The 12,525-nt window shown below is 37.2% G+C and overlaps 1 long non-coding RNA gene across 1 annotated transcript; it reads left to right on the plus strand.

Annotated features, from left to right (window-relative positions):
- Positions 1 to 6,465: 6,465 nt before the first annotated feature.
- On the plus strand, positions 6,466 to 10,345 carry LOC127527339 (uncharacterized). Its single transcript, XR_007934637.1, has 3 exons — positions 6,466 to 6,948; positions 9,771 to 9,859; positions 9,940 to 10,345. It is a non-coding gene; the product is annotated as an uncharacterized LOC127527339 (long non-coding RNA).
- Positions 10,346 to 12,525: the final 2,180 nt, after the last annotated feature.

The raw sequence follows: 12,525 nt of genomic DNA on the forward strand, positions 1-12,525 counted from the left end.
TCATGAAACTCAACACATGCTGAGAATATCTTAAAGCACACCTATAGTAAATAGTCTCAAATCAGCAAGGGAGCTGAAAGTGAAGTGCTGGTAGATGTAAAACTGCCTTCTTTTTCTCCCCAAAGGAATCAGATTCCTGAAATTCATCAGAAAATAAAATGTAAACATGTTACTCAGTTGCATTTTACTCTGGTTTTAGATACATACTTTACTTATGAAATCAGCCTGTTGAAGAAAATAAACCAGTAAAAACCTTCTGTATTCCCTAAACAGGACTATCCCATTCAACCTAGTAAAACTGAATTCATTAGTTTCATGGAAACATTAGTTCTTGTACAGGTCTTAACTTCTATTATCAATAATTTATCCATTAATTTTCTGGACCTTCTTATCGTCTACATGCAAAAAATCATCTATTGGGAAGGGTGGGTTATGATGGGGAGGGGGGCGACCCAAAAACAAATGTCAATGCGCAGACTGCAATTCCCATCAGGCAGCTGGAGTGCACTGTGGCTAATGGAAGTACAAGGTTACCAACGTGCACAAAGTCTTTCACTAGCCAAAGCAGGCTCTCGTCTAAGACCACAGGCATTGCATTTTTTTCTCTACTAATATGGATAACAATTTTATTGACTCGCTGGATTACAGCTTTTGTCTAACATTTTTGACATATTCTGGTTTGTGTTAAGCCATGCTGAACTACCAAAAGACAGTTGTTCCCTATTTATTTTCATCTAGGCTTGTTTTTATGAGAAATGTACCAAAAGAGGTGTGTGATGTTGCCAAAACTTTAAGGAGCAATGTGGTGTTCTTTCAATCCCAAAAGAAACTCTGCTGTTTCAGTCATTTCTATCTATTATTTTGTGATGTTATTATACACAACCAACAGAACAAGATTTGGGTCTCCTAAAAAGGACAGTGGCACCCTGTTCTTCAGGGTACAGATAGGAATTTCATTGCACTGTGCACACAGGAAAATAACAATTAGGGGCCAAACAGGCCATAAATCATATATTTTTGTGCATAATGTATTGATTTACATTTGAACATTATTGGTTTATGAATATTTACTATCGGTTTGCATCCATACTTAATTGTTTGCATATGTGCAATACTGGTTTCATTCATATGAACTGTATTGGTTTGTGTCTGTATATTATCAGTTTGTGCGTGAACTAAATTGTATATGCATACCACTGATTTGTATGTGAACTGTATTGATTTGCTTGTGTATATCACTGGTACCAGTACCTTTGTTATTGGTTTGTAAGTGAACTGCATTGGTTTACACTCACATGTAATCAGTTTGTATATGAACTTTATTGGCTTGAGTTCTGTGCCGGTTTAACAATGGATTTGTGTATGTAATATATTGGTTTCATGCACATCTTATACTGGTTTCATGTGGGTAACATGTCCGTTTTGCTCTTGAACTCTATTGGTTGTATGTATGTACTATGCCGATTTCACGTACAAAACATAGTAGTTATGCGCACGCACCCTATAGCAACTTTGTGTATGAACTATATCGGTTCTGCGTTCTATATTGGTTATTCACGTGATCTTTGCCAGCAATGGCAGGGGCAAGAAACAGGAACTCAAGGGCAGGTAAAGTCATGGAGTGTGAAAAGAAGTGGACAGTAGACGGATCTACTTTAAAACACTGCAATATTTTTTTTTTGCACAATACCTTTGCAAAAGGACTTTGTGGTAATTATTACTATTTAACAGAATCTACACTTGAGTCTGCAATGAACGCAAGGGTAAAATTAGGTACGAATTTAGGGCATCTTCTTGTTCGCTTCCAGGTCCATGTTTGCTCGCAACCAGCTGCTGTACCTTTTCACACAACATTTGAAACCAGTTACTTATTCTAAAGGCAAAATATTACTGACACCTTTATCCTACATACAACATTTAGATATGACAGCTTGCACTCCTTTTCCTCAGTCCCCCCCAAACTGCACAAACAGGTGAAATGACTTACTTAGGGTCACACAGTGTCAGTATCAGGACTTGAACCACAACCTCAGGGTTTAAAAGTGCAAAGTCTTAACCATTACAACACAATGCTTGCACATCTACAACATGTATATTAATGACTTACTTAGGGTCCAGGACAGATTCCTTTGCTAAAACTTTGTTAAAGTTGAGTTTAACATTTTCAACCCGTGCAAGTCCAAAGTCTGGAATATTTATTTTTTCAAACAATGGATCAGATTGCTGATTAATGTACACGTTGTAGAATATTTTGCCTTGTTGTTAACATAGAAGAAGAAGCTGGTTTGTGAATAAGTAGCTGATTGAAAGCATATATATAGCTAGGAGTGAATAAAAGGCCAGCTGAATGCACACCTAACTTCAGCCCAATGATCATTTCAGATGTTACAAATAATTACCACCAAGCCTTTTTCCCTTAACAAACATATAGTGGCATGCAATATTCAATCCTCTTGAAAGTCATCATAATTTTCTGCAAGACAAAAGATTTGTACAATTATTTATATCTTTGGAAGATCCAGGTTTACACAAACAACAAATTAATTACAAAGGTGACAGTCATTTGACAGTCTGAATTTAATTTCTTTGCTTTGGGGAAAGCAGGAACAGAGATGTGATTGGTTCCATTTACTACCAATAAATAGCATAGCACGCCCTTAGTACTCCAATGATTTTTGTTTTTCTTGGGGAGGTGAGAGGAAGAGCGTGTGGAGACAGAGCAAGGTGAGAGGAAGAGCATGTGGAGACAGAGCGAGGTGGGGGAGAGTGTTGAATGAGTGTGTAAGAAAACAAAGAAAAAAGAAAAAGAAAAGAGAAAGTTGGTACTAAGGTTGTGGAGAGCGCGAAAGCGAAAAAGAAAGACAAAAAGTTTTTTAGGTGGTCAGTGGTAAACGTGAGAGGCATTGAGCAGGTTTGGCTCATTGGATGAAAAATAGAACTTGGCTTTGAAAAAAAATGGACAGACAAACGAAGAGTCAGATGCCTACTTTACATAAATGTCTATGTAAAGGAAATTATGAAAAAGGAAATGCAAATAAATCCCGCATTAAGACGAAGCTACTGGCGTCATCCCAGACGGAGCTGTGAGATTCCTGTGTTTCACCACAGAGGTAAACGTGAAGTGCGGCGAAAGTTCTGGAAGGACACCGTGAGTACATGTGTAGTTGTGTACTGCATATGAGCACCAACTAAGCACACCAACAAGTTTATATATTATATATTATATATATATTTTTTTTTATTGTTGATTTCTATGTAAGAAACTTACCTGTGCTGTAACTCGGACAAATTAATTGAGTTAAGTTAAACTGCGATAATATCCATTGACTGGCATGTTTAATAAATGTGTTTTATTATTTTTTGTTTTGTTTTGTTTTGTTTTGTTGTTTCCTATCCATGATTGTGTGGAGTGCTTACATGATGGTTGCATTCAAATAATTAAAAAAAGGAGTGAGTGTTTACAAATCATTACTTTGAAATATTGTAACAGCAGGGATAAATATAATAGTTTCATTGAACCCATTGGTTATTAAAATTTATTGCAATGTGTTTAATGTGGATCTCACCAGTGAAATTTCATCTTATGTCATAGGTAACGTGTCAGTTCAATGGTGGGAGGGCTACACACAAGACAGGAAATGGCTACAAAAAATATCAAAGAGTTTGAATGTCCCATTTCGCACTGTAGGATCACTCATCAGAAAGTGGAAGGTTCATCACAGCATCCAGACTCTTACTAGAACAGGCTGTTTCTCAAAGCTAAATATCTGAGTGGGACATCGACTGCTGAGAGAGGCGACTAGAAATCCAACCGTTGTTCTCAGACATTTTCAATGCTCTTTGGCTGAAACTGGAGTGAAGGTGCTGGCGTCCACAATTTCAAGAGCTCTCCATGAAATAGGTCTCTACAGGAGTGTAGCAAGAAAGAAGTTAATCCTTAAGAAGGTCCACTTAAAAGCATGTATGGCATTTGCCACAAAGCATGAGAAAGACCCATTTAAGATGTGGGAGAAGGTTTTATGGTCAGATGAGACCAAAACAGAAATATCTGGCCAGACTTCAAAGAGGTAAGTGTGGCGTAAAACGAACACTGCCTATGCCTCAAGAAACACCATACCTACAGTGAAATATGGTGGTGGCAGCATCATGCTATGGGGATGTTTTTTATGTGCTGGGACAAAGGATGGGCACAAATAACGTACAATATTGCAGGAGAACATCTTTCAGTCTGCTATGAATCTAAAGCTCGGGAGAAGATTCTTCCTTCAACATGACAATGACTCTAAGCATTAGGCCAAAGTGACACTGGGATAACTCAAAAACAGAAAGGTGAATGTTTTGGAATGGCCAAGTCAAAGCCCTGATCTTAACCCTATTGCATATCTGTGGCACTATTTGCCTACTGCTGTTCAGAGGTGCCTTCCCACTAACATAGAGGATCTCTAGAAATTCTGCCAAGAAGAATAGGGAAGAATCATTCCTGAACAATGTGCAGAACTGGGACCTACTTACATTCCCCAAAACAGCGAAGGCTGTTACAAAGTGTAATATTATACTGCATACTATTATGACAAATTATGAATGTGTAGGCCTTGAATGCTTAGGCAAACACTCATTTTGAAGTTTTTCTTCCTCAGTTAAATATTTACAGAAAAAAAATTTTGGACTTTGGGAATTTATTGTTACAGCACAAGAGTTCACATTAAAAAGACTGAACGGATAAATATGTGGATAAATCTTTTGTCATGCAGAAAATTAGGATGACTTTTAAAGAGATTGAAATCTTTTGCACATCACTGTATGTATTTTCCCTTAATTCTGAAATGATCACGGGGCTGAAGTTAGGTACACATTCATCTGGCTTTTTATTTACTCCTTGCTACATCCAGTATATGCCTGCAGTCAGCTACTTATTCACACTGCTTCTGCAAACCAGTGTCTTAATCTATTTTAACGGCAAGGCAAAATATTCTACAGCGTGTACATTAATCGGCATCATTACAAATTGATCCATTATTTGAAAAAATAAATATTCCACATTTTGGTCCTGCATGGGTCAAAAATGGTAAACTCAGCTTTAATTTAACAAAGGAATCGGTCTTGTCACAAAACTGAAAATTAAGGTGGTCCAACGTGATTTAACCCTTAACAATGCCCATTAAATATCACAGTAAATCCCATTTATCAGATATTGGAGTGGGAATACTTTGTCAGTTACACCCAGTTATTCACACTGGGCAGAGCAAAACTCAGGTGCATCTTAAAAAACACATCTGCCTTGTCACAAAACTATGAAACGTAAGGGGACCCAATATGATGTAACTCACCCATGAAGGTCATAAAAGTGGAATATTTAGCTTTTCAAAGAATGGACATGTTTAGATTATCTATATAAATAAAATTCATTTCATGTTTGAAATGACGGAAATTATGTATGACCACAGAACATATTATAATGTAGGAACTTATTATTTGTGTGGGAGTTATTTTACTGATATTGAAAAGAAGAAAAAAGACTGTTTACATAAGGAGCTGGGAAGGTGAATTTAAAGAAGAAGCTAGCGGTAAAGCAAGTGAGACTCCGCAATAAGGACGGTTGGGTGCACAGAGAAGGAGTGCCGGCTAACCTAGAAGGACCTTCGGAGCACACGGCTTTACTTTGCTTTTATGGTGCGGGCGTCGGCCATGGACGGACACTAACGCCAAGACACCCGGGTGAGACGGACTTCTTCCTTCAACAAAGGAATCGTCGCCAGGCCGGTGAGATCGCTTCTTTTACATTTACATTCAGTATACGAGTCAGCGGAACGTATCTGACTTGATCACTGGATTCATTGCAGATTTCCCAGGCCGTGTGAATTTAGACTTTATAACAAGAACATGCTGTTTGTAAATAGGGTAATTTTCTGTTTCTTTTCCTTGCCTGCTTTCTTTCTTTGCTGTTTCGCTGTTTTCTGGGGAGTATATTATAGAGTGTTTAAGGGGGTGGCATATAAATTAGGGTTTGTGTAGTTATTATAGATTTGTCAAGGATTTAAAGGATGTTTATTGTTTTGTTTGATTTATAATATATTCTTTTTTGATTGTTTAAAGAATTGTTGGGGTGATTATTTCCTTTGTATAAATTTATAAAAGACAACTCCAGATGAGGATATCAAATTGGGGCTAAGGTTCGGTGGGGTTCCGTACTTAATAGAATTAATTTTCCTGAGAGTATGAGATTTTTGTATGTGCTGGGCTCCTCATTAAACTTAAGAGGAACGCGCTACACCTTGATAGTAAAAGACATGAAGAAAACAGCTTTGCGTCTTTCTACTTTTTAACTGCGCCAAGCTGTAAACAATGTGAAGACAAGACCGCCTTCAGCGGCGAGGGGTTGTAAGAACAAAGTGGACTCTGGGAGGCGCAGAATATCGGGCTTTTCGTCCGGGTCAACAGCTTCGCAGTTTCGGGCAGTGTCTGTCGCTACCCGATCTGCGTGCCTACCAGATTTGCGCGCGCAGGCGCATAGCTTAACTATTACGACCCTGCACGATCTGCGTTTCTTTTACTTTGCGACAGGAGTCCCCATCCGATTTGTCTCGCGCACGCGCTCTCTGCTTAATTAAAATTCATTTCACGACGCTGTCCGATTTGTTCTGCGCATGTCCAATGTTTTACGACACACGAGAAAAAAAGTTACCACGGGATTTTAATTTCTCGGTCTGCATTAACAAATAGAACTTTCGCCATTCGAGTGAGAAGGAGAAAGAAGAACGCTGTAGAGAATAGGAGCATATTGAATTTTTCTCCTGGCAGAAGAATAATTTTCACTTCTTGAAAAAATGAAGACTTTTCAATTTTACAACGACTTGAAAGAATATCTTTTACGGGAAGAATTTAGCAACAATTTAACGGTCAGAGAGCGAAGTGAAATACGACGTGTGTCCGTGAATTTTATGATTAAAGGTACTGTATGTAATGTTTATTGAATGCTTTTCAATTTTTGAGAATACAGTATATACTGTAATATAATCTAGATATATTTAGGATTATTTGACGTTATGTTTAATAATTGGAATATTACAAAATTTACCGTTTTAAATAGGCTGGTGATTTCAATGAATGCGCATGAATGTTTTGAAATATGCAAAACTTTTAATAAATTGTGTTATTAAAAAAACTGCTCAGATGGACTTTCCTGTTTACTGATTTATACTTGATTAATGGATTAGTAGGTTTTCTCTTTTTGGGAATATGAAAATCTGAACTGCCTAGATGTATCTCAGATCAGGGGCCTCATGTATAACGCCGTGCGTAGAACTCACACTATAACATGGCATAAGCACAAAAGCGGGATTGTGCGTACGCACAGAAAAATCCAGATGCAGGAATCTGTGCGCACGCATACTTTCACGTTCTTCCACTACATAAATCCCGATTTGCGTGAAAAGTAACGCACGTGCACGCGCCTTCTGTCCCGCCCCAACTCCTCCCAGAATTACGCCTCTTTGAATATGCAAATCAATATAAATAGCCTTCTGTGAAAAGACAATGGGAAAAGCACAGAGGAAAATATAAGAATTTCAGCGAATACCAAGTGGAGGCAAAGGAAAAACATGCTATTTGTTGGTTTAAACAGTGGTATAATCAACAAAAGAAAGTTGATCGAGTGACAGAGTGTCGGAAAAACTCGAAAGATCAAATTCACAAAGTCGCACAGTGCCCGAAATCACATATCAAAGTCGCTGTGAAAGGCGAGTTGTAGCCCACCGTCTGAGTGTCATATGAAAGCGTATTAGGGTACAAACAAAAAACATAGGCACACAGTGGGAAAAAAGCACGAAATGTCAACTTTAATCTCGAAATTTCTTAAAATCGTTTATTTTACTAGTTTCTCAAGTAGCATGTTAAATGCTTTTTTTCTGTGTTTGATCTTCTATGTGCTCTATGTGTGTGAATCACTACGTGCTTCCGTTCTTTCTCTTTCTCCGACAGGACACAGAATGCATTACATTCGAGATATTACAGCTCTCTGAATAATTAAAATACTGAGATGTATACGTGATATCATTTTCATGATGATAGGAATGAAAGCATGTTATTAAACATGGGAACACGGTGGCGCAGTGATTGTTCATATCTCACGCAAGAGGCTTGTTGCACCATGTGTGACCTTCGATGAAATAATTTATTACAGAAGTACTGTCTCTTTCAAACGTACTAACCTCCAATTCCTGTCCATACTTTTCTTTCTCCAATCGCCACACAATCAGCTCTGTAATAGACGTGAAGCCATTTGTAAGCTTAGAACACCGATTCTTCAAAACTTTTAAGGAACATTGAAATATCTTCGTAGTACATGTTTAATTATTCTATTCGTCTATCCTTCCAGTGTCGCGTCAGCACCAGCAAGAATACAGCGCAAGGCAGGAGCTATCCGTGAACTAGCACCGTGTCCTCACATGTTTAATTATTAGCAATACAGATTATTTAAATGAAGTTAAAGTTTTATCTGTATACTATAAGCAACATATTTTGCTGCATTTCATCTTAAAAATGATATTGTCATCATACGCGCTTTATAAAGTAGCGCAGGTTGTGCAATATTATAACTGTAGTGCAAGTTTACAGTGAGGTGATTGAGTGCGTTTATAGTTCGTGGGATGAAACTGTTTCTGAAACGCGAGGTCCGTACAGGAAAGGGTTTGACGCTTTTTGCCGTGGTTGAGGTAGTGTGTACTTGAAACTGTATACCGATAATTCTCTTTCCGATCATCTGCTGCTGTGATTCACACTCAGATACAGTGATATAAATACTCCGAGTGGTGCAGTGAGAGTAATATGGAAAAAAATGATCCGCAGTGGCAACCCTTAACGGGAACAGCAAAAAGAAGAACAAGATGCAGTGAGCGTAACAACGCTAAAGCAGTTCTGGTATTTGGAATACTATGGCTATTCCCTGGCCCATTATATTGCAGCAGGTTAATTACAATCAGATGTATTACACTAATAAACAATATGCAGTTAATTTCAGTGTATTTATAAAGCCGCGTCAGGAATGTGGAGCTAAGAAAGAAAGGATGAGCACACAGGAACAGTAGTTTGACCATTCTGTGGACCATTATATTGTTACAGGTTAATTACAATCAGATGCATTAAATTTATGAACGATATGCGGTTAATTTCAGTGTATTTGATAAAGCCGCCGCCGTGGATGTGGATCTAAGAAAGGGTAACCACACAGGAACAGTAGCACTGCTTTGACACTGGGTGCCGCCAGTCTGCAAAACCGGGCGGATAAATTGCGTACGCCAAGGTATGAGTTACCGTGGAAATGTGCGTGGCTTTACGCCAAGTTTAGGTTTTATACATCGCGATTTGAGCGTGGAAAGGTTCGTACGCAACATTTCTGTGCGTACGCACCGTTTATACATGAGGCCCCAGGTGTCTAAATTTTACAATTCTTTTAAAGAGAGAAGTAAATTGGTATCCACTAACGAATGTTAAAATGTGTTTTTTCTTATGCAACTCCCCAACATTAGACCACAATATTTTAGTGTGTGTGTGAATCCTCGCAATCCCAGTAACTGTTGTGTTTTTCTCATTGTATGAGTTTCAATAGAAACAAAACCAGGCTGTTTCATTTGCAAAATAAAGCACACATTCTTAGGGGTATTATGCTTTGTTACTGGGTAATTGGTGTATGCCTTCACTTATAATGTGATGTGGTCATATTTCAGTTACATGCAAGCAACTTTTGTATTCTGTTCTTTCTTAATTTTGGATAGTCCATCATCCATGCCCTGGCTGCTCTACAGGGTGTATCAGGACAGGAGGCAGAAGACTTATTTCTTGGTGGCCCAGAATACAGTATCAGGTAAAAGTCCAGTCTATGAATGTTTGAAGTAAGTGTTTAAATATTTCTTGTTTATTATTTTTATATTTTACTTGCCTTAGTGAAGTGGAAGAATTTAACTGAAAGATAGGGCAGCAATTAAAGAAGGAGGGAATGCTGCGATATCTGTTGGAATAGAAGATGGTGCTACTGCCCAGTGCTTCCAGAATCCTCATTTGAGTCTTGGGTCTGAATCTACTGCGTCATTGCCAAGTATTCTGGGGTAATGTATCTTGTTTTGTTTACATTTTGTTTTTCTCCATATTCCAAGCTCATTTACTTGACCTTAGCTTTAATAAACTGGATGGCTGTGTCCTTCACAATTGATTTTAAAGTACTATACTATTCATTACATAAAAAGCTCTGAACAATTTAGTCCCTTCCTGTATTTGGTACTGTCTCTCCCCCAACACTCCTCAGTGTAATCTTTAATCCACAACCACTAATTTGCTTATGAAAGAACTGGTGAAGCAGCTTGCACATGTACACCAAAAATATAGAATGCCGGCTATAAATGAAAAACCTTTCAAATACTTTTAAAACTCAATTTTTAAACTTCACCTCTGCTTAATTCCCATTTCTATCAGTTTATGATTTACTTCTGGTTTATGAATGGAACTGCATACACTGAAAGATTTACACCAGATAATAACCATTGTTTTTTTTGTTTTTTTTTGCTGTTTTTCTTTTTTTTGTCCAGTGATGCCCTTTGCCATGCACCCTGGTCAAGTCTTGTGCAGCTGACTGTGGTGCTGAAGAGAGAAGATTTCTGAAGACCCTCTTGAAGTGGAGCTGCAATTGCATTAACACCACAACAGTATGCTTGGTGAGAATGTGCACAGGGGCCTGGGGAGGCTGTGACCTTGTGACCCTGAGACGTTGTTTTGTCAATCATCCTGACCAACTGGACCTTTATGTGTTCTTCAACAGGGCCATCTGATCATCCAGATATAGTTAAGGAGAAGGACCTTTCAATTTTCCTCTTGTGTACTTTTAAATTGTATATATATTTTTTCGTTTTGATAAAGTTATATATATTTTTTAAGCAGTTTAGCAGTTTGGGCTTTATTAGTATTAAAATATGTTAGAAGTTATCTGTGGAATAATTTTAATAATCAAAATAGCAAAACAATGTAACTTTAAATTTTCTGTGCTCTGGGTAAAATATGTTAAAGCTATGTGGTGATTTTTTTTTACTTCTTTGGGTTTTTTTGTACATTTGACAAATGTTTTTTTTAGGTGCATTGTTCTCACATTGTTCACTTTTGTTGTTCTCATAACATTTATTCAATAAAATTTGCATGAAAAGTGTTTCCTTTTTCATTATTCAGTTATTAACTCACATTTAAGACACTATATGGGTGAATAAAAGCCATTTAAATTTGAGTACAAGACGAGCAATAGTATCACAGAAGATGGTGCTGGGGTTGTGCTTTATGTGGGTTAGACATGAAATGAAGATTTCTTTTTCTTTAAAAAGACTGTTTATGCAATCCACTAGTATCACCGCAACAAAATTTTGTAAACCATGATGCCCTATGACATGTGTATTTCATTAATAATAATATGTAAAGTTATTTTTAAAGAGTTTTTCCAGGGATGAAAAGTGCATCAACAGTTCATTTTTACATATATACACACTTGTTTTGACTAACTGCATGAAAGCCTGGTACAACAGCTGCACCAAACCTGCCAAAAAAGCCCTGCAGTGGATCATAAAAACATCACAAGATGTTCAATGGAACTGAACTGCCATCACTTGATCATCGATACAAGATTCCCTGTGTAAGAAGAGCTGAACACATCATCAAGGAGAACACTCATCTTGGACAGAACCTGTTTAAGCTTCTCCCATCTGGCAGGCATTTCAGATATATAAATGCAAAGAATTATTATTATTATCAATCTGTATGCCACAAATGGACAAAAAAAAAAAACTTTTTTCCAGCTGCAATAAACTTATTGAACTCGTATATCTCCTCAATCTGAAATCGTTTTCATTGATCATGTACAATTAATGTAGTATAGGTAATCTATACTGCTGTGCATTTATGCAATAATAATCCATCCTGGTTACTTTAACATTATATATGGCATCTTGCCAATATTTTGAACATATTTTGTATGATTACTCAGTTTTTAGTTCATTATTTATTTATTGTATTATTATATATCGTAACTATTTGACAGTGGAATTTAAATGCAACGTGAAGTTGACACGAGTAATTTCGTTGCGTTACTCAATGTCAATAAAGTACTTGAATACATCTATTTTTAAAACTGTCATTTATTTTTTATATGTAGACTATAATAACATACAATGGTTAAATACTTTGTACAATGGGAACTGAAAAAAGAAGTGCTATGTAAACTAAACGAAGCGATCTCAGTGATAAACAACGTGTATAACGAGGAGTATGACAAGCTTAATTCAGCCGTGAAAACAGAACGTACAATGAATATTTAATAATATTATCATTATGGTCAACTACTACGGCATTTCAACGAAAATACTGTACTGCCCGTTGTGTATCGACATGCGCAGTTGAGAGCGATCCGTGCCGAAAAGCGAAATGTTTAGTATATATTTTTTTTTTATTATTAAGCGCATGCGGAGTGTGTTATTGCATACGTATTGAACGAAAACG

Source organism: Erpetoichthys calabaricus, chromosome 4 (assembly GCF_900747795.2).
Source record: "Erpetoichthys calabaricus chromosome 4, fErpCal1.3, whole genome shotgun sequence".
Taxonomy (NCBI): domain Eukaryota; kingdom Metazoa; phylum Chordata; class Cladistia; order Polypteriformes; family Polypteridae; genus Erpetoichthys; species Erpetoichthys calabaricus.